The 21,666-nt window shown below is 46.0% G+C and overlaps 1 long non-coding RNA gene across 1 annotated transcript; it reads right to left on the reverse strand.

The window, feature by feature from the left end:
• Positions 1-10,180: 10,180 nt before the first annotated feature.
• On the reverse strand, positions 10,181-12,143 carry LOC114016118 (uncharacterized). The gene is made up of 5 exons (XR_008729791.1): positions 11,970-12,143; positions 11,640-11,854; positions 11,452-11,551; positions 10,544-10,710; positions 10,181-10,378 (listed from the first exon to the last, which is right to left on the reverse strand). It is a non-coding gene; the product is annotated as an uncharacterized LOC114016118 (long non-coding RNA).
• Positions 12,144-21,666: the final 9,523 nt, after the last annotated feature.

Raw genomic sequence — 21,666 nt, forward strand, 5'->3', positions numbered from 1 at the left:
AGTCCAGGCTCATTTATAATCATGTAATATTCATTACCATGCAGCCTAGAAAACCTTAATCAATACTGTTACAGCCAGGCTGTAACATCTTTCTAGGGTTAAAGGAATTTTTGGAAAGGCTTAAAATTTGACTGGGATGTGGCAACTCTCTCTTATTCCTAAGCAGTCTATTTCTGTGGCTAATTATTTTTAGTCATTCCAAATGTAGCCCTCACTTGTATTTCTGAGCTTAGCTTCAACTTTTAGCCACATTTCACAGCGATTTTCTCCACTAAATTCAAGAGATATCTGCTACCAGAAAGCCTTTCCCATGAAATCTCATTACATTACCATGAAATCACTTCTAAGATTCTCTTACACAGATAAAATAAACCGAGCTTCTGTAGCCTCTTGCTATGAGGCATACTCATGAGATGGAGAAATAGCGCTAACAGCATGTTTCTGCTTGCATTTTACAGGCTGGAAATGCTACCTTGTCACTGGTTTTTGCACCACCTTGTGGGAGAAGGGATAAAACACAGAAGGGAAAAAGGATGCCCAGGTCCAGTTCTCAGCAAGTGTGATTATCACGCTAAATAAAGGATTTGCAATACACTAAACCTCTTGTGAAAACAGTGCGAACACATCTATAATGCTGGGACTGGACGTCAGGCGCACATAAAGGGAAAAGGAATGGCTCTGAATGACTACTGAGGTCACCAAGTAGATGCTACATAGCTGACCTGAAGGGCTAAGAACAAAGTCCTTCACAGTTTAATTATTTGAGTATAAATATTTGCATACAAGGCATTCGATGAGATAATGAGGCCCAGTATCTTTTAGTTTGGAAGTGCCTCCACTATAGCCTATAGCAATCCTGCTGGGCTGTATTTCACCGCTAACAAGTGACAGTCTCACCGCACCCTGCGTTACACAGCGATGTCTGGGCCAGATCAGACAGTCCTGCCCCACTGCAATAGCGTCCAGCTGGGCAGGGCTGGCACTGGTCCTCTGCCTCCAGCCCCACGACGGTAGAGAAGGATCCAGGAGGACAGGGCACGGGATACTCTGTACCACTGGGGCAGAAATGCCCTACAGGACAGATGTCATTACCAGGCAGACCAAGGCCTGAAGATTCCACCTGTATCAGAAAAATATAGAGGAGAGAAAAAGCGTTATTCAAAAAAGCTTTAGTACAATGTAGTACAGAGACAGGTTCTGGAAAGGGCACATAGGAGCCAAGTCCAAGAGTTTGCTGCCACTGAAACCAAATGAAGACCATGGCTGGCATAAAAAGGGCACTGGCTGCTGAGGCGTGGCTGTGCTATCCCTGGTACCATCTTTTGGAGGAGGTACTGGATGGCACACTCCAAGTGCAATCCACAGAAACTCACGTATGGCCAGAATTTATTAGTAGGCAGCAACATATTCCAGCAAACATTAAGAGGAGCACATCACATCATCTAAGGAGCTTCCAGGGGCAGCCGTAGAAGGCATGAGCAACCCCATACAGAGCAGCAACGCCTGGAAAATGTTACACCAATAGCTGCGAGATTGTGAGAGACCAGTCCTTGTCCCCAGGTCACTAGGTTTACAGTGCTGCTGCCTGGCACACGCTCACCCTGTGTTGGAAGGGGGCTGGGCTGATGGCTCCCTTGGCGCAATGATAACCTGAATAGCAAAATCCAGAAGGCTGTGATAGACCTGGTGCTGAGCAATACATACCTAAAATGAACAGAAAAACCATCTCAGTGTGAAGACCTGCACAAAGGAGTCATCAACACCACAAAGGAAGAAGCTGTATTTTCCTCAACCTTCCCATGTATGCTCCCTGGGTTTCTTGTGCCAAGTCCCTCCTTACCTGCAGGGCAGGGCTCACAGTCAGACTCGTTAGCAGCACCAGTCCTGGGTCCAAAGGTACCCTTCGGACATGGATGCTCTGTACTGAAGTTGGTACCAGGCAGACAGAAGTATCCAGCAGGGCACACCTCAGGAGAATGTGCTCCAGAGCCTAGGAAACAAAGAACAGCATCTTGCTCAGAAGATACTACAAGAGGTGACTGGCAATGTCATTCTCTGTCAGCCATAGTCAGCCTTCCTCCGCTGTTAGTTCAGCCAGAGCCAGGTCATGAGATTCCTCGTGCGTACTTCCGATTTAGTTGTTCAGATTCCCATCACAGTAATAGGAGAGAAACAGCACTTCCAGAGGAACTGCACTTCAAGTGCAATTCGTCTCATCCTAAGGTGGACATCTAAAATGAGAAAGATAAACTCCATCTCAGAAGGGCCTCTTTCTCTCCGTTGACTGCAGAAGGAGTACAGAAAACTAGCTCAGATGCAGATGTCTACAAAGGAGCTGTCTACGGTTTTTTTTTTAGAGTAATCCCATCTAGGGAATTCAATCACACCTGTGCAGCCATATTTTCTGCATTTTTTTCTTGCATGCATAAGCTGCCGTACATGGATATCTTTGTTACTTTTATTTTCCTGGGCATGGAGTTACTTTCCTCAGATAGGAGAGTTTTGGCTTCAGCCTACTTGTTCACCTACAACTTCATATTCTTTGTAATGAGTTTCCACTTCCATTCCTGGCAGAAACTGATGCACCTGCCTGTCCTGTCCAATCCATGTAAAACCGACTTAGTAGAACCTTAACAGAACAAAGGTAGGCACGGCATTCAAAATCCCTTTTTGTTCTACTAAGCCTAACAAGAAGACTCAGCCCTCGGTGACATGGAAGCTCTTTTTATCGCAACACACAGCCCCTTCCAGACTCCTCACTTTTGTTAGGCTGTTCACAGAAGAGTCCTGCTGGGCAGAGGTCACAAAAGTCCTTCCTCTCCTGTGACCGATATGTCCCGTTCTCACAGGGTATAGGAAAAGCAGATCCCACGGGGCAGTAAAAGCCTCGTGGACAGCGATAGGGAATGGGAGTAGCTGAAGACTGGCCACGTGGGCAGTAGTGACCTGCAGAACACGGTCCTTCAGCAGTGGTTTTGCCCAGCCCTAAAACAACAAGAGCAATACCTTTCTTTTTCCTTTGCCAGATCAAAGAGAATGGAAACCCGTATCTCCTGAGATCCTGATCTCCATCATAGACCTGTAACATGCGTCAGAAAGTACCTTTTCTCTGAAGTTCTCTGTGAAGCCTCACACAGAGAACATCTTATCGCATAGGAAAGTCAGTTGTGAATTACATGTCTGGGGGAAACATAGGTTTCCAATTAAAATGCTCAGCTGTGATTCTGAGGCTCTCAGTTGTGGTTCCAGCTCTGCTGTGAACTCGTGTTAGCTCAGTCAAGTCATTTCCTCCCTGTTGCCTCAGGTCCTCACCTGAGAAAGGAAAAGCCTCTTTGTCTCATGGAAGTTGATGGATGAATCTGTTACTGTCAGAGTGACCACAAACAATTCAGTGTTCGGGGGAGCAAATAAACATCTTGTACAGACAGATGGTGAGAACCTCTGAGAAGGAGCAGCTGCCTCAGAGCACAGACCCTGGCTGCTAGCCAGTACCAAGCGCCTGTTTGCCAGGATATTTTGTTTCCCTGAGAGGCCGAAGACATACAAGACATCTAGAGGAGGTGGCTGAGCCAAGGAAGAAAGAAGGTGTAATAGCAAGCAAGCAAGAAGTGTTATGGGTGACCTGAGACTGCTACTGAGAACCCAACAGGAGTTTTGGAAGACAAACGATTTGGGGCATTTATCCTTGGTGTACATCCTGCAGAAACCGTCGCTAACCAAAGATGATGCGTGGCACTTACTGAGTTCGTTCTTCCTGTATCTGCTAAGGACAAGCTTGTAAGAAATAAAGCTGTAGCAGGCATCTATCATGACTCACATTGCATAACCCCCCAGTTCCCAAATACGACAGCTAAGACTCACCACTGCAGAAGTGTCCAGCTGGGCAGAGCTGACAGTCTGTTGACTGCCATTTGCCACTGTCAGGGTTAAAGCTTCCAGGGCTGCATGGGATTGGGGATTCAGAGCCTTCAGGACAGTAGAAGCCAGGGGGGCAGCGCTTATGATCTGGCTGCATGGATCCAAGATCACAGAAATACCCAGCGTAACATGTTCCTGCAAGAAAGAAAAGCTTTGGGATTAGGTTTAAGCAACAACAAAACACCAAAAATTCCAAACTGGGAGACAAAAAAAGATGATTAGATGCAAGCAATACACACCAGAAACACTGGCCAGACCTTCTCCTTGGCAGAACTTCCCCCCAGGGCAGGGCAGACAGGCATTACGGTAAAACGTCCCAGAGTGAATTAAAAACGTGCCAGTGGGACATGGCTCTGGCTTGCTGCTACCTGGTGGGCAGTAATGGCCTGCTGGGCAGAAGTTGCCTGTCTCATCATTAACAGGATTGGGTATACGTGCCTTTGAAGTGCAGTAATACCCAGGCAAACAAGGACCACTTGGGGATGACAGTCCTAAAGAAAAGGAGCATGAAGTCAAATAAGCCAATGGCATTACATAAATCACAGCTTCCAAACTAAACAAACCAGACAAGCCTTGTCAGCATGATGATTTCAGAGTTTACTGGCCTGTGACTAGCTCTGTCACTTAAAAGCTCAATCTACAGTCTCCGTATTTACTTACACAACTGAGTACCAGACAGCTAAAGGCCTGAACAGCTCTCTGGATCACCTTTACAGAAGAGGCTGACCAGTACCAGTCTCACCACCAAGTGACAACTGAGAACGAATGAGTCCTAGAACCCAAGCTGCTTGGTTTTTGGTTTCATAATCTTTGCTAAAACAAAACCACCTCGCTCTGACTCTTTAATTAAACTTACAAAAGATACTTTGCAAAAACCTTGAAAACAATCACAAAGAATCTCTGTTCAAGGGGTCCCAGAGATCAGTACAAACGCTACTTAAAAGTCAAATGAACTGCATGAAGAAGAACACTTCACACATTGGTGGAACTTTTTGATTCTCCCAGATACAAACCAGTCTAAGACTGTATTTAATCCATATGTGATTCCTACCTGAACTAGCACAAAATGTGCCCCCAGGACAAGGTCTGCATTCCCTGGGATTTCCCAGTCCAGTTTGGTTGCTGTAGGTGCCCTCTGGGCATGGGTACTGATTGGCAGCTTTTGTTCCTGACAGGCAGTAATAGCCTGCTGGACATTCTATTGGTGTGACCACTCCATGTGTGAAGTTCCCTTGGAGATCACCTGGGTGGTCTTTTAGGGCACAGAACCTACAAAAAAACCCCAAAACCCAACACACACCCCACAAATAAAACAACCAAAAAACCAACAAACTTAAGTCTTGCCTCAGTCCATGCTCTCCCTCTGTTCTGCCAGAGACTAAGAAACTTTTTCTGCACAACACTGACAGTCTAAGACTACACAATAAAAGGAAACAAATGGAGAGCTAAGATACAACCGGTCTTGACAGACTATTTTGTCCATCTCAGCAGACAGACCTACCAGGACGCATTTTCTACAATACTTGGGTTACAGTACAGAAAGTGACATAACAAAGGGAAAAGGGATAGGAAAACAGAAACAAGAAAACCAGCCTTGTGCATCAAAGGATACAACACACAGAGCAGCCTAAGGCAGAAGAAAATACAGGTTTACTCCTAAGGAAAGCAACAAGAGGATGGAGCACATCCATTTCACTTACATTCCTGCGGGGCATGTTTCACACTGGCTTTTACCAGCCTGGTCCTGATATTTTCCAGAGGGACAGGGCATGGGCTCTGGGCTGCCAGTGGGGCAATAGTGACCCACAGGACACAAATAGTCTAGAAGCAAAAAAAGAAATACACTTGCAATGTCACTGCTCTGCTTATGTCCTAAACAGCTGTACAGTGCCATTAGAGGAAGCATCACCACAAACCTAGAATTGGAATATTTAGTAAGACAACAGCTTTAGAAAGAACCCCCACCCTCCAGCTCCCAGTTTTGTTAAAACCGTTGCTGAGCCCAGGTTTGAGCCATGGAGGCCCACGCACTGCACTCTGAACACCAACTTCATGTACCACCGAGTGCTAGGCTTTTAACTGAAGGGCCATGCAGATGCATTGCCGTTAAGGGCTTTCAGAAAGCTGGAGGGGCTGCAGCCCCTGCACTGCCACACGGCTCACTATCGTCCTTTTCACAGAGCCACCTGCACGTTTTCAGGACATCAGGATCTGAGTTACACTTACCTCTACCTCACCCTTATGAAAGGAAGAACAGACAACTGCACATAACCTCTCGCCCACCAGCTCTTTCTAACAAAGTTGAGAATATCACAAGGAAAAAACTCATCTTTGGATGTTTTTTCAGCTTGATTATTTGCCTTGGTAAAGTCCCCTATTTTTTCTACTACATTTACACACAATTGCCCCCTCCTTAACCTGTGTTAAGTGCAATAATTTTTGTAAAACATTTTTAAATCTAAATAGCTAGCTATTCCTAAACGTAACTTCAAACTGTAAGTAAAGTCAGATTTTCAGATCATCTTGCCACTGCAAATCCTGTGGGTATAGAACGATCCCAAAGATTTCCTACCTGAATTCTGGCCTGACACAGAACCCTCTGGGCAAAACCATCCTTCTTTACACAAGCCCTCCGGGGAGCTCTGACCCCGCTGAGAACAAAACCACCCTGGGAAGCAGGCCTGGCAATCCTGTGCTGACTGGCCACCACGATGTGCCAAAAAGGAGCCTGAAAATAAAAAGCCACCAAAAGCACATTCTTACATCATCCTAGACTCTGCTGGAAGTGGCTATGGAGAGCAGCACAAGCTGCTCACATAGTAACTTCCTCGCTAAACTAGCCCCAGCTACCTCTTACAGAAGATGCCAAAAGGATGCGGGCTAGGAAGGGATTCAGGAGTGCAGTCCCCAGCACTCCCTTAGAAGAGCAGATGACAGCTGTCCTGTAAGAGGGGTCTGTCAGAGGTTGGTCCTCAGTGCCACCTGAGGTGAATTCCTATTTATTTCTGGTCTGGACTGAGCAGTGCAATTACTTGTCTAAAGTAACTACGGATTTAATCTGGGAAAGAAACAAATATTCCCATCTTTCTCACAACTTAATCCTTTATCTCACTAATAGTGATGTTAGAGGACAGCTCTCACTGTGCAGAGAGGACGGCAGAGGCTCTTGCACGCGCTCGGCTGTGTGACCTCTCCTTCAGGAGGGCTCAGCAAAGAGCTTCCTCCCAGCAGCTGTGCAGCAGCATGTAGGCACCGACCCAGGCTCCAGGGGCAATTCTGCAATTACCGACTGAATGCACATTTAGGACTGATGTTTCCAATACAACAGCACTGGATTAGAGGCTGAGCTTTCGTGCTGACAGCAGCTGTCCCTTCGGGAACATAAAGGCACGCTTCAGCACAAAGTAACAAGGGGCTGCAGAACTATGGCACAGACTCAGACAAGCTCAGCAGTGCACTGGGAAGTCAAACAACAGCATGCAGCAGCTGCCATCAAACCTACCTGGGGGGCATGGAGATGGAGAGTAACTCCCTGCAGGACAAAAATGGCCTCGAGGACAAACGTTCCCCACTGCTCCATCCACTGGGTTTGGGACTGTGGAGCCCCCCGTGCAGTAGAAGCCGGCTTCGCAGGGACCCGATGGAGCTGCAAGCTCTGCAGTTGCACAGTACAAACCTGATGCGGGGGGCAGAAGCAAGGCTGTCATTTAAGAGACACCAGAACCAGTCACAGCAAAAGACTGGGATTGCCTACTGATTTTGGCAAAAGGGAAAAAGAGTACATATGTACCAAAAATCAACTCACCACAACTAAGGAAGAAAGACTCTTCTCCTACCTGGAGTGCAGGGAAGAGGAAGAAACGAACCAGCAGGACAAAAGGTTCCTGCTTGGCACAACCCAAGAGATCCAAAAGTTGGAACTGCCATGCCTGTTAACAGAAAAGACACAGACTGAATTAAACCACAAGAACTGAAAGCACTCTGTCTTATCTAAAAAGCTCAGGAAGAACAGAACTAGAGCACGGAATTAAGGAAAGTAAAAAAGGAAAGTAAGCCATCCTGAACCTGGCTGGGTCCTTTAGGTGACTCTGTAACACCACCTTCTCAATAATAATCATCATCATGCTTTACTGTTCCACTTCATACCAGAGTAATTTCCAGGAAACACTGGTTTGCTTGATGTAGATCCAGGTGGACAAAACCACCCAGGCGCACACAGTCCATCTGGTCTTGCTAGGCCTGGCTTGGAACAGACCCTTCCAGGAGGACACAGCTGGCACTTGGAAGCAGCCCAGATATTTAAAGCTTCACTGTAGGTTCCAGGGGGACAAGGATACTGTGTGGCAAATTCTGTATTCCTGGGGCAATAGTGACCTAGGAAAGAAGGCAGCTTTCATAAAGGTTAACCCATGCCGGTAATAGCCCAGGAAGAATAGCCGACCTGCACATACAGCACTCTCTTCATCTCTTTCTGAGCAGGACTGATCCCAGGCTATGACGGTGGGCCCATCTTTGCAATTTATCACTGCTCTGCAATAGCTACATCACACTAGCTGCATAAAATGAAGCTGATCAGGGCTGATGATTAGCAGTAGTTGTAATAGCATGCAGTTTTTTAAAGAGAAGATCTTAAAGTGTGTGATAAAGGTCTCCTGTCAAAACTGTTTGCTCTAATTACCATTTTCCACATTCAGACACAAACTGAATCTCAGAGAGCTTAAGTGCTTTGACCACGGGTCACTGATGGGTCCAGCCTCACGCAACCCAGCCGAATGACAAATCTACTCCAAATAGCTGTAGGGGCATCTGCTAATCCCTTAAACAAGATTTCCCAGGATGAGCAGGTAGGTGCAATCAGACCCACCTGCAGGGCAATCCGTGTAGTTTGTGGAGACAGCTGTGCAGTAAAAGCCTTCTGGGCACTCCAAACACTGTGCCATACTCCATGATGGACTATAACTCCCTGGAGGGCACGGCTGGGCTCTGCTGCTCCCCACCACGCAGTAATGTCCAGGTGGACATGGTCCTCCACTGACTGCCGTCTTTGAAGAAAAACACCATAATTACAGTCTACAAACTCAGAGGGTGGCCTTGCAAAAAGATCTACATCAGATTCCGATGGTGGAGAGAACTAGACTAGTATGAAACCCTACGCTCATCATTCAGTCTTTTAAGGCTGCACACCTATCTTCTTCCAAAATAAGGGATCAGAATTCTGCCCATAACAAATCTTGCTGGGCTGGCTATTTGGAAGATGGCACCACCCTTTCATCATCTGTAGCCCGCAGAGAGCTGTGGCATAAAACCAGTGTCTTGTTATCATCTTTGAAAATTCTTACTGTATTTTGCCTAGGCAGTGGGCTGACAGATGCAGTATTCTAACTGAACTTGTGCACTCCTAACCTCTGTTATTTTAATCTGACATGGCATTCCACTCTACTTTGCAGCATCAATATGCAAAGATAGAGCTATTCTTGGTCACCTCTCAGATGTAAAAGCTGAAGGAAGGCCAGGTGTATTTTGCTGCCTTTAGCCTCTTTCACTATCATTAATCCAGATGCACCTGACAGAGAAGATAATGTGGTATGGGAGAGTTTAATGCAGGGGAAAAGAACTAAAGTGACCCTATGGTCTTCTGTTCCATTTTTACACTATTTACACCCCAAGCACAGCTTACCCTGGGAGGTTTAGGAGAAATGGTTCCTCCACTACAGTAGAATCCCGCCTCACATAATCCAGTTGGAGACACAAGTCCAGTCCCATTGCAGAAATACCCTTAAAATTAAGGGGCACCACAAAATGACCATAAAGGTATTGGTCACGTAAGACAGACAACAGCAAGTACATAGTGATAAATAATAATCACTGAAGCATCATGTTTGATGTCACCCACATCTATTCCCCAAATCCTTGTACTGAGAATTGCTGCAAGTACAGAGCTTACATGCCTGAACAAACAGCACTCCTTGTATCACCTCAAAAGTACCAAAGCATCTAGGGAAAGGGTGGAAAGGGAAGCTCACAGTGCAGAGGCTTGCACTTCACTGCGAGTATCCCCTTACAAGGGAAAGTGGCAGATTTAGTCTCTCTATGCTCTGCCTAACATCTCTCTCCAACAAAGCAGTTGTTTGTCATTGTCTGCTACAGAACCACAAAGTTTCTCAGGAGCCCTAGAAATGCTGGTGTCTGGCTAGAATCTTGCTAATCCTTTCTTTCAGTATTGTACCTGCATCACATAGGAGACAGTCCTCGATCCCAGTATTCCCAGTTGAGTTGCTGTAATAACCACGAGGACATGGCTGTGGAAAGGCAGAGCCCACAGGACAGTAAGTTCCCTTCAGGCATGCGTTCCCCAGAAGGCCATCTGTAGGTGTTGGACTAGAAACACCTCTGCTGCAGTAGAATCCAGCCAAACAGGGTCCTGTAACATGTGACTGCCCCGCAAGCGCACAGTAGTGCCCTGATAAAGCGATGCAATGCCATTAGTACCGGCAGAAAAAAAATCCAGAAAGATACTTGAGAGCAAGCTACATACTGACACAATTCATCCACTGAACCACTGAAGCTCAAGGGCATTCAATACACATTTTCATATATTCTCCTGTCACCATTATTTGCTGTTTACCTGGGTCACAAGGGGTGCAGTGAGACATCAGGCTGCTTCCAGTCTGTGGGTTGTAAGTCCCCTTAGGACATGGGAACTGAGTTGCAGAAGCAGTACCAGTAGGGCAGTAGTGGCCAGCTGAACACCGATTCTCCGAAAAGGAAGAAGAATTTTTGGGGCAGAAGAACCTGGTCCAAAGAGAGATTTAAAAAAACAAAAGTGGGGGAAGGAAAAAAAAAAAAAAAAGACATTTCCTAGCAATATTCTATCCACAAGTACTTGAATAATAACAGTGGGGCTAGCTAGGCTAATGTGGCTGCTGCACTGTGCTGTATTGACCACAGAAGAAACCTGCTTATGCATATTACTACATTCTCAGTTGTTTCCTCATATGCCAAATTGATAGCATAATTGCAAAAGCCACAGAGACATAATTTTCTTAACTTGAGTCATAACACATCCAGGCTGTGATTCATCAACTTGTAAAAGTTAATCAAGGTCAAATCCAGTCAGTAATTGGAGAGGAATCCCCCAAGGAAAAGGCAGGCTCAGCATCAGGTGATACACAAGATCCTCTTTCCCTTCCATGGGCCTATGCCAGCCTGTTGCCAAGGGAACCATCTACTACTTCAGACACGGAAAAAAGTTTATGGTGCCAATGGTTTCCTTGCTCTGAAGAGCCTTCTGATCTAAATTCCTTTCCAGTGTAGTTGTAACCTGGTTTAGGGCTTTGCCCGGTTCCCTAATCAACTGTACAGCGTTGCTAAACAGAGCTTAATAGTTGCTCTGCTTCCTCACAGAGACAAGTGCTTTACAGTGGTAAAATAACTCTTTTTCCCACCACATATTCCTCCATGATGACTGAATAAACAATTATTTCCAACAGTCCCTTAGTCATACGTATAATGCTAAGCTGTCACAACTCTTACCCTGCAGGACAGGGGAGGCAGCTGCCTTGCCTTTGTGAAGGGTTATAGGACCCTGCCGGACAAGCAATTGGAAGAGCTGTGCCCTTGGGACAGAAATAGCCTGGAAAAAAAAAAAAAAAAAAAGCCACATCAGAATCAGCCGTCTTTGGAAAATCAAAGACAGACATTTAAGTGTGACCTTAACTCACCCTGGGGACACGGCTGTGCCTTCTCACCAGACACACAGTATTCACCTTCTGGGCAAGCATTGCACTTCTCTCCATGAGTGTGTGGCATGTAGGAGCCAGGGGGGCATGGAGCTGGACTCCTGGATCCAAGAGGACAAAAGTGACTCACTGGACACGGAGCTCCTGAGAGGCCATCAGTGGGGGTTGGGGTCTGGGCCCTAGTGACACAGTAGTACCTGCAGCCGTGAATACAGGAACACGCTCTCTTTATTTCAAAAGGGTAAAGAAAACCCCTTGTAGAACACCTCTTCTTACAACAGCGTACATAAATACATTTGCTTTTCTACTTACCCTGGGCTGCATGGTCCTGAAGGGGCCCTCTGCCCGGAGCTATTGCAGTAATATCCCCCAGGACAAGGCTGGCATTCCTGCAAACGCCCACTGCCTTCGCTGCCAGACCATGTGCCAGGAGGGCACGGTGATGGAAGTGGTGCACCTGGCAAAATCAGTTGCACCAGAGCGAGGGAAATGCCACCTCATGCTTTCTACGAATTAAGAAAAATGATGCTTTAGCAAAGCATACCTTCAGGACAATAATGACCAGGAGGACAAGGAAGTCCTGATTCTCCGTCTTGAGGGTTTCTTACTTGGGCACCGCTTTTGCACCAAAATCCCTCAGCACAATCTCCTGGAAAACAGAATAACATATACAAACCCCATGAATATATTAAAATAATAGGCAGGTAGATGCAAGTTTCAGAATACAGACTGAAATAATCATTTGCTATGCCATCGTGCAGAGCCACTGCCAGTCTACAAATTAGTGATGTAATGGTCATCAAGCAGAGGAGCTGATTGTAACCGTAAGGAGTGCAGAATCAGCAGCAGATGCCAGACTGACAGTTCCTAGACAGGAAAGCACTTTACTGAGCTTTGACTGAGCACTGCCTCCATATTGGGCAACTACTTAAGCACACATTTCTCTTTAGGCACATATTCAACACATCCTTAAGTGAAGCCTGAAACATTAAGAAATTTATGAAGTGCTTTGCAAAAGAGCGACAACAAAATCATCAATGCCAATGTGAAAAAAACAATCTTGAAAAAAACTAGAGAGAGATCATTGCTGCATATTTTGTCCTCTCTTTCTCTGCTAAGCCTAATTACACGCGCATCACTTACGTGAAAGGATCAGTTCTTTGGGAACTAGGCTGAAAAAACCCTCTTAATTCTAAAAAGAATGCCAGACAGGTTTGACACTGGAAAACTGCCCACTGCATTTTCTGATGGGGTATCATACACAGAATTCTAGTTTCTGCAGTCCCTCTCTCACTTGCTTATAAAGAAAGAATCTTTTTCTTTCTCAGGAAGTTCTTGAATGTAAAATGGGACAGTTCACCTTAGCTGAGACCAGAACCCTAGTCCTAACTCCCTGGCACTAGCCATCAGCCATTGACACAACTCTCTAGCAGTAGCACATATACTCAGAAGAACAGCAAACACACCTGTTGGGGCAGCAAGTCCAGAGAATCCACAGTATTTTCCTGGTGGGCATCTTTGACATTCCTTGACAGTTTTCAGTTTTTGCCTTGGTCCAAAGGTTCCTGCGGGACAGCTGTACTGAGTGCTCCTGTTTGTCCCTGGCGGGCAGTAAAAACCTTGCGGGCATGGGTAAAGGGTGAAATCAATAACTGGCCCTTGCTGGCTGTCACAGTAATAACCTGCAGTGAAAATATGGGAAAGAAAACTAAATGAGTCACTGAGAGACACTAGCTATTGAGGTGCTGCTCATTAGGAGAGAACAGGTTCTCCCAGGCTTACAAAGCACCTCACTGGCCACTCAAAAAATTAATCTATTGCTGACTTAAATTACTATTGATCTGAATCATAGTCTTGCTGGGACAAATACACATCAAAGCTTTCTACTTGCTGCACTCTTTAGAAGGAGATTTACCACCCAGTGGTCCCCAGAACACAGAGTAAAACTTACAGGTAGCACAGGAAGACACTTAGGGACACAGCACTCATCTCTAATTCCTTTCAGTTACTGAAACTCTTCCAATAAAGGTTTCCCCTTGCCAGTATTTTAATTGTTTCAAATACACAGACATTACTATTTCTGCTTTCACATCTGAATTATTTGCTTTAACCTCTAAGGTTTTTTTCACACAGAACCAGAATTTGTTCTCCAGCCAAGAGAATGAAACCATTGAAAATGAAGCCAGGCATGAAGACTCTAAACTTTCATCCATAGGAAGGCTCAAGAGTCAATAATGAGCAGTCATCTCTTGTAAGAAAGATGCACAGAACAACATTTGGACATTGTGAAAATGTAACTCCTATTTTCTGGGTGCCTGTGCAGTCTACAGCACCCCTCTGACTCCTGCCAGATCTCCCAGCAAGTGAACGGCTTTTCCACCTTTGGCTTTTCCACTCTAAAACAGTGACTCACAGGAAGACACTTATTCTGAACCTAATACACACAAACACGTGCTCCTTTGAGCACATCCCCAGAGACTTTGCCAATCTGCAATGCAGTGCAGTTTATTCATGACTTACCTTCCCAGCACTCTCCGGTTGGGGCACTGAGGCCAGGTACCTCACAATAGAAGCCCGAGGGGCAAGGCTGGCACTCTGAAAGCATTTTCCTCCCTGGGAGGCTGGAAAAGGTGCCAGCTGGGCAAAGCTTGGGCACTGCTGCTGCTGCAGCTGTGAGAACAGGAGCAAGACAGAAATGAAAAATGAATGAAATTGCTGCATTCAGGGTTGGATGGATGCACAGCAGCATGGAAACAGCATCACTAAAGTCTTATTTTTCACTCATAGATCAAACAGCATTGCATGGCAGAGGACAGGCATTACTAGCTTCATTTTACCAAGGGAAACAGAGGTGAAGCCAATTACATTCTAAAGACAGATGAGTTGAGGCATCAAGACCAATATGTCACCACTTTCAAAGAACAGGCCAGGGGAAGAACAGAAGAATCTGGGACTTTGGGCACTGTGGTCAGACCCTAACAAGTTGACCACCACGCTCTCAAAATCTCCCATTGTTTTTTCGGATATTTTATGATGTGAATTTTTCAGTATTTGAGATATTATGCGACATGGCATTTTTAGTCCTGATTGATGCTGGATACTTACTGCAGTAAGTCCCCACAGGGCAGATATTCCCAGTCACACCATCCGTTGGTTTAGGCAGAGCTGCTCCACCTTTACAGTAAAACCCAGCGGTACATTCCCCACTGGGGACAGACAGACCTGGAAGACAGAGAAGATAACAGCACTGGAAACACTAAGACAAAGGGAGAAAAGCAGGAAAAACAACCGCTCCCAGCCTCCCTCTAGGGTATGCCAAAGGCATCTCGCAAGCACTGCTACAGCTCTATGGAAGTATCAGGATAAAAAGAGCTCCTATTTAAGACACTGAAAGAATACTGAAGGGACAGAAAAAGAGTAGGAGAAAATGAAGCAGCACTCAGTATCTCAGCATCTGCAGACAATACAGAGGAGTCCGACAGGAGACCCTGATTTTTCATACTGGTCCTCTGAAGAGTGGAACATGGCCACAGAGGCAAAGTGACTCATTCAAGGTCACACAGCAAATTCTGGGCAAACTCAGGTTTTTAGGGTCCTCTAATGTGTTCCGAAATAGCAAACATTTCCTCGTCTATACAACGCTTTTGGTTTCCTCCCCCCACAACAGATCACTCCTTTTCTCCAAAGACAGTAACCTGAGGCATTGCAGTAAAACCCTGGAGGGCAAGGAAGAGGCTCTGGGCTTCCTTTGGGGCAATAGAAACCAGCTATGCACTTCCCTCCAGTGGCAGTGGCTGGACAGAGGCAGTTGGCATTGGTGTAGTTATCCAAATCAAAAGGCCGTGAGGTCCAAGCAGCTGAGATGCAAAACCAACCTGAGAACAGAAAACATGACTGAGAAGCTCCAGCAATAACAGAGCCCCAGAAATTATCATGAATAAAACAGCTGGGATGGCTTTGCCTGTCATGTCTGCACGGCACAACTGCAAGCACACAGAATATGGGGCAGGTTAATACCACCAAAGTTTAACACCATCATGGCATAATTTTCCATGCAGTAGTATGTTCTATGATGCTTCTATATAATACCACAAAGATAAGAGATCTTGCATCTTTAAGTTCCATACTTTTGCTTTACACTCACAAGGCTCAATTCAGCTGCCTAAGCAGGTTCAGAACGGCAGATGCAGAGACGACTGCTTGTGACTACCAGACGCATGAAATCTGGGCCCACCTGAACGAGCAGATGGAAGTCAGGTGGATGCTCAGGGTGTCTTCAATCTTACTAGCATCTAGTTACGAACTACAGTTAGGCAAGTGAATCAAGCAAGCAGGCTGGAAAGGCTATGATAAAAGGTGCAGGATATAAGCATCAGCCTCCCAAGCGTACTGCTCCCAAGTGCTGTGCAATACGACAGCCAAACGACCCAGACTCACCTGCATCACACTCGCCGGAGGCAGCTGTCAAGTTCTCCTTCCCACAGTAGTGCCCAGGTGGACAGGGCAGGCAGCTATCCAAGCTCTGTGTCATGGGGTCAGGGTTATAGTAGCCCCGGGGGCAGGGAAACTGGGTAGCAAACCTGGTTCCTTTGGAATAAAGAGAGCAAGAATCCTTCATGAACTATAAATATCTTGGCTATTAATCCTGCAGTATCGATTTACGCCACCATTGCCAGTTTATCTCATTGCTGGTCTACACAGTGCACAGCTTGCCCTTCATGGCCAAGGCAGGCTCTGGGCACTGCTCAGCTTGCCCGTGAGGGAGTTAAGCAACAGCCATACCTATGGTTTAAAAAAATGTTGTTGTGTTGTTTTTTATTTTTCTGTGAAGAACCAGATTGACACTTAAACCTTTTGTTCACAGAGATAATCTCTTGCATTGAAGAAGGATGTTTTAGCCTGGCCAATGTATCGACTTGTCCCACATCTCACCTTTGGGGCAGTAGAAGCCAGCTGGGCAAGGATTCATACTGTAGCTGGTGGTATTTGCTGGGCAATAGTAGCCTGCAGCACAAGGAAAGCATGCAGCTTGTCTGGTGAGGTTGTTGTAAGTCCCTGCAAGGCAGGGTAAGGGAAAGCTGGTTCCTTCAGGACAGAAGTGGCTCACAGGGCAAGGGCCTCCTTTCTCCCACGTACCTAGGACAGAGAAAGGAGACACGCCAATAAAGGGCGCTGCTGAGGGAGGGGCAATGCCAACAAAGGGCGCTAACACCCTGCTGAGGAGGATCTTGTCTCCTCTGGGATCCCAGGAGAGATCAAGAGGATGTACAACACTAACTAGAATGACCACCATATCCCAGCTTTGACGTTACTCAATGTTATGTCACCATGTCTCTTCTGTCCTTGCTTCACTGGCAAAGCCACAACAAACCATACTTAACAGATCAGCTTTCTAAACACTCCGCTTCACACACACCATGAATTCTGGAAAATATGGAATTGTCTGCTGGGGACTTGGAATTCTTCCCTGGAAATTTTTATTTCCAAGACACAATAAAATGACAAGGGGAATCGGGCTATATCCATTACAGGCACACACCTGTAACTTTCGTAGTATCTCCTTTGATAACACAGATCGGTGAGCCAACTGCTGCTTCATCTTTGGCATGTATACATTGGTACAAATACCTCAAAATTAATGCAGGGGCAAGAATACTGGGGGAAAAGGTGACATTTTTTAAAGCTACTCTTTGCCCAAGCCCCTAATTATGTGACACAGCAGATGAAGATACTGACGTTCAGCCGGTGCAGCTCACCAAGTGGTGATGGCGAGGAAGCTCCAGACAGGCAGTAGTACCCAGCTGAGCAGGGTCCCGAGGGTGCTGTGAGGCCGGCAGAGCTGCAGTAATAGCCAGATGGACACACTGTGCAGCTGGAGTCCTGCCAGTTGTAGAGCCTGGTGAGGGACATAAGCGGGCTGTTTGCTGGCAAGTGTGCAAATCCAGCAGGTAGACTGTTGATGCCTACACCTCTAGCCAAGGGAAAACCACCATGAAGCCTTTATGATCAATGCAAAGATGTGTCTAATGAGCCTTACTGAGCTGCGTTCTGTTGCTTAAAGGATTAAGGGAGAGACCAAAAAGAAAAGGAAAATAAAAATTAACATCAGCAAAACCAAGAACCGGCTTACCTATCTGAGTAAGTGCCCACAGGGCATTGCTGTGGGATACTCGTGCCAGTGGGGCAGAAGTGTCCGGGTGGGCACGGGCCACCAGTGCTCGTGTTTGTGGCTCCATTAGGGTTTGGGACACTTGCTCCTACATGAAGAAGATAGACCAAAGGTAAGATATGGCTCGCTATTTATAGGCAGGCCTGTCCCCCATGCCTAAAGAAACATTTCCATACTTGACAGAAGAGAGCAGCTGATTGTTACTTACTACAATAAAGCAAAAAAAATCTACAGTGGAATGGAATAATTAAAAGCAAGTACCATAAGAGAACAGAAACATTTGGATGGTTTGCCTTTTTACTTTATTTCACCGTAGACCTGCTGCTTTAAAAGCTGGGGTGTTAGGAAGGAAGGAGACTCTGACCACACGTTATACAATGAATTCTAAGCCCCTACGAGAATGTGAGATTTAACTACAGCTCATAAAATCCTGCTCTAGCATGTATCATCAATCTCTAACGTATAGGCAGGAAAAGTGATACCCAGAAGAGAACAGCTCACAGGAGTTCCCAATGCTGCAACTAGGACTAAAAGTGATCCCAGACGCCCGTCTCTCACACTAAACCCAGAACCATTTGTTCGTTGAACAGGCCAGTAGGTACAGAAACTATTTATGTGAGAATATTGGGAGCATCTATGGAGTTCAAAGACCTGTCACCCGCATAGCAAACTATGGATTCAGAGAGAGTTGACTGCTGTTTCAGAGCAGTCTCCAGGCCTACACACTAGCTGGAAAATAGAAAGTTAGAAACAAAAAAGATGTCCTGTTTTTAATGAAAGCTCCCCTTCCACTGGCATGGCAAACAACACTCGCAGTTATCTGTTGGCGTTTCCTTTAAACTGAAATGCATCTAAAAGGTATCTTAAATTTGGACTTGATCTTGGTAAAACATTCATGGCAACTGCCTGGCAGAGAGCGCAGGAATTGGTGAAGACCTGAAAGAAATCTTGAGGAAGGCATAAACTGCCAAATTAGAACAGTCAAAACCAGAGAGCTAGGCCTCCATAAAATATGTATTTGCCTGTTTTTTCGGCTCCTGCAGGTGGCTCTCATGTCAGACTTCTCTGGATAATTTCAAGGACATAGTAACTTACTTAAAAGAAAAGGAAATGTTGGGATCCTTATTAAATCACCTAAACTCACATCCCATGCTTCTGTGACATGTATCAAATGCTAATCCTCAGCAGCACGGCTGCAGCGTGCAGCACAGAGAAAATTCAGTGCTACTGAATACTGTGCGGAAGGACTGAACGAAGTTGCTACTACCTTCCTAACGTCCTTTGTCCTTCCAAATACAAACCTTTATTTTAAACCAACAGTGGCTGAAAGCTGCCAGGAAACTTGCTCACAACAGTCAAGTTCCTATGGTAGCAACTTGTGGGAGTCTACTACTTCTAGTTTTTCCTAAGTCCTTCTTCTAACCTCAGAAATAAAGTATTTAGAGAAACTTCTGATGTGACTGAGTACAACCTTATCACATAGCTTCATTGCTCAGGACTATCTTGGCACTCTGCTATAAAAGCCAGGGAGAGATTGCACAGAGAATGTATAAAACCCAGTCCCTGAAGGGCCACAGCTTCCTACTTTTTTACTTCCCTTTTTGCCCTGTGAACGCTAAATTCAATACCTGCTGTGCAGAAGAACCCTGGCCAGCAGGGGCCACTTGGAGAGGATAATCCCCATTCTCCACAGAACATTCCTGGAGGGAAAAAAAAAAAAAAGAGTATTAGCAAACTGGGAGAAAAAACAGGAGAACTGCTGTGCTGTATACACTGATTGGAAGGCAAAGGGGAAAACTTTGAGACAGCCTCAGCATCAGCACAACTGGGACAAAACCACATTCCAACTCAGATCATGCTCCTCTGGAAAACCCCGAGTGTCAACCAAACTCTTCTTCAGAGCCTCAAAAAACCTCTGTGGCTCAATGGGGGACACCATCAGCAGATCAAGGAACCTCCTTTGTGTGTTTTTATGTTTGCATTTCTTAGAGGTGAGATACCCATCAGTGAATCAGCAAAATACATGTGCAGGAGATCACCCTCGTAGACGCTGCCCTACATGGTCAACCAGAGTCCTCGGTCACTTCCTCACCTGCAGGACACTGCTGACACCTCTCAGCCAGGCTGAGTCCATAGGAGGGGTTGTAAGTCCCAGGAGGACAAGGATAAAAACTGATTCCAGTTTTCTGTGGGCAATAGAAGCCAGGAGGACAGCGACGTCTTAGTCCTTTTGAACAGTAAAACCCAGCAGGACAAGGAAAGCATTTGTCTTGACCTGTGAAGGAAATACCCAAACTGAAAGGAACCACGTAACGAAGCAGAAGAAAAATACCACGTGCACAACCTCCCTCTGGATGCTTGGTCACTAAAAGAAACAGAAATTGAAATGCAGTTCCTCTGCAAGTCCTCCTGCAGTAACTGGCCTTCAAACAAGTACCTTCCCCCCAAAGTGTTTGATTCAGCAAGCTTCTCCACTCCACTCCACCAGCCCCGGAGTGCCAGTAACCGCCACATCTCGCCATTAGGCGGCAGGCAGAACCGCAAGGACATCTGCTTAACTGCTTACTCGCTTTCTGTGCACTGAGTGTCACTGTTCCCATCCTAATAGACCGGCTGCTGCACGGTGAAATATATTTCTCGTGTTGACACGAGGAAAAAAAGCCCAAACACCCCCACCACTCCCAAACCCCTTTCTCTACCTCACCTCCCAAATACTGAATGCTCATAACAGCCAGCAGCTATTGACATTCTTGGAGACAAACAAAAAATAGGATCTGTGTTTCTGCCTCTTCCAAGTCACACTGAAGTTGTAAAGATCCAGTTCCTGACCTGTTGCATTACTGTATTCTCCGCTGGGGCAGGGAGAAGGTGCTGCTGAGCCTGCAGGGCAGAAGTGTCCTCGAGGACAGAGATCTCCAGTGATACCATCCTCTGGCTTTGCAGTCTTTGCTCTTCCTGTGCAGTAATAGCCTTAAAGCAGAAAGCATTTGAGTCCTGTCTCCCAGTCAAAACCAAATTAATTTCTAAGCAGCTAAAGAAGTTCTGGCTTTGTCTCACCTTGTGCACAAAGTCCTACAGGAGCATCCTGGCCAGACATATTGCAAAAAAACCCAGGGGCACAAGGCAGACACCAAGTGGCATCCTGGGCTCCTCTCTGTCCATTCCAGGTGCCAGCAGGGCACGGCATCTCTTTAGGGTGTGTTGTGCCAGCAGGGCAATAATGTCCTTGTGGACAAAGATCTCCAAATGCAAACCCTATCTGAAGCAAGGAAAATAAAAATAAAATTACTATGGTTTATGAAAGCTTTTGTAGTGTCAAAAGGTCTGAAGCAATGCAAGACATTCAGTACTCACAGGTGAGGAGGTGCTGGAACCTAGAATGCAGTAATATCCTGGCTGGCAATGTCCTTCTGGCTCAGTCAGACCAGCCGTGCTGCAGTACATGCCTGCTGGGCAGGGCTTGCATGAACCTGCCCTGACTACATCTGCGTAAGTTCCCTACACAAAGGGAGAGAACCAGTGAATGCCCCCTGCCAAGGGACTGGAAGCCTGCTGAAAAGAACTACTCGAAAGACAAGTCCGTATTTGATTCTTACCGCTGGACATGGAAGGGGCAAGGAACTTCCAGCCAAGCAAAAATGCCCTTTGGGACAATCCTGGGGTGCAGCCAGGCCTGGCTCATTGCAGAACGTACCCTCTGGGCAGTCCCTACAAAGAGACTGACCATGGCCCTGAAGAGGGAACATAGGAAAAACTTGACAGATGTGGTGTATTACTTACTGCTCACCATGTAAATAAATAAACTGTGCACGTTCTACGGACTACCGGAGATTCCCTGCT

This window comes from Falco cherrug, chromosome 17 (genome assembly GCF_023634085.1).
Source record: "Falco cherrug isolate bFalChe1 chromosome 17, bFalChe1.pri, whole genome shotgun sequence".
Taxonomy (NCBI): Eukaryota; Metazoa; Chordata; class Aves; order Falconiformes; family Falconidae; genus Falco; species Falco cherrug.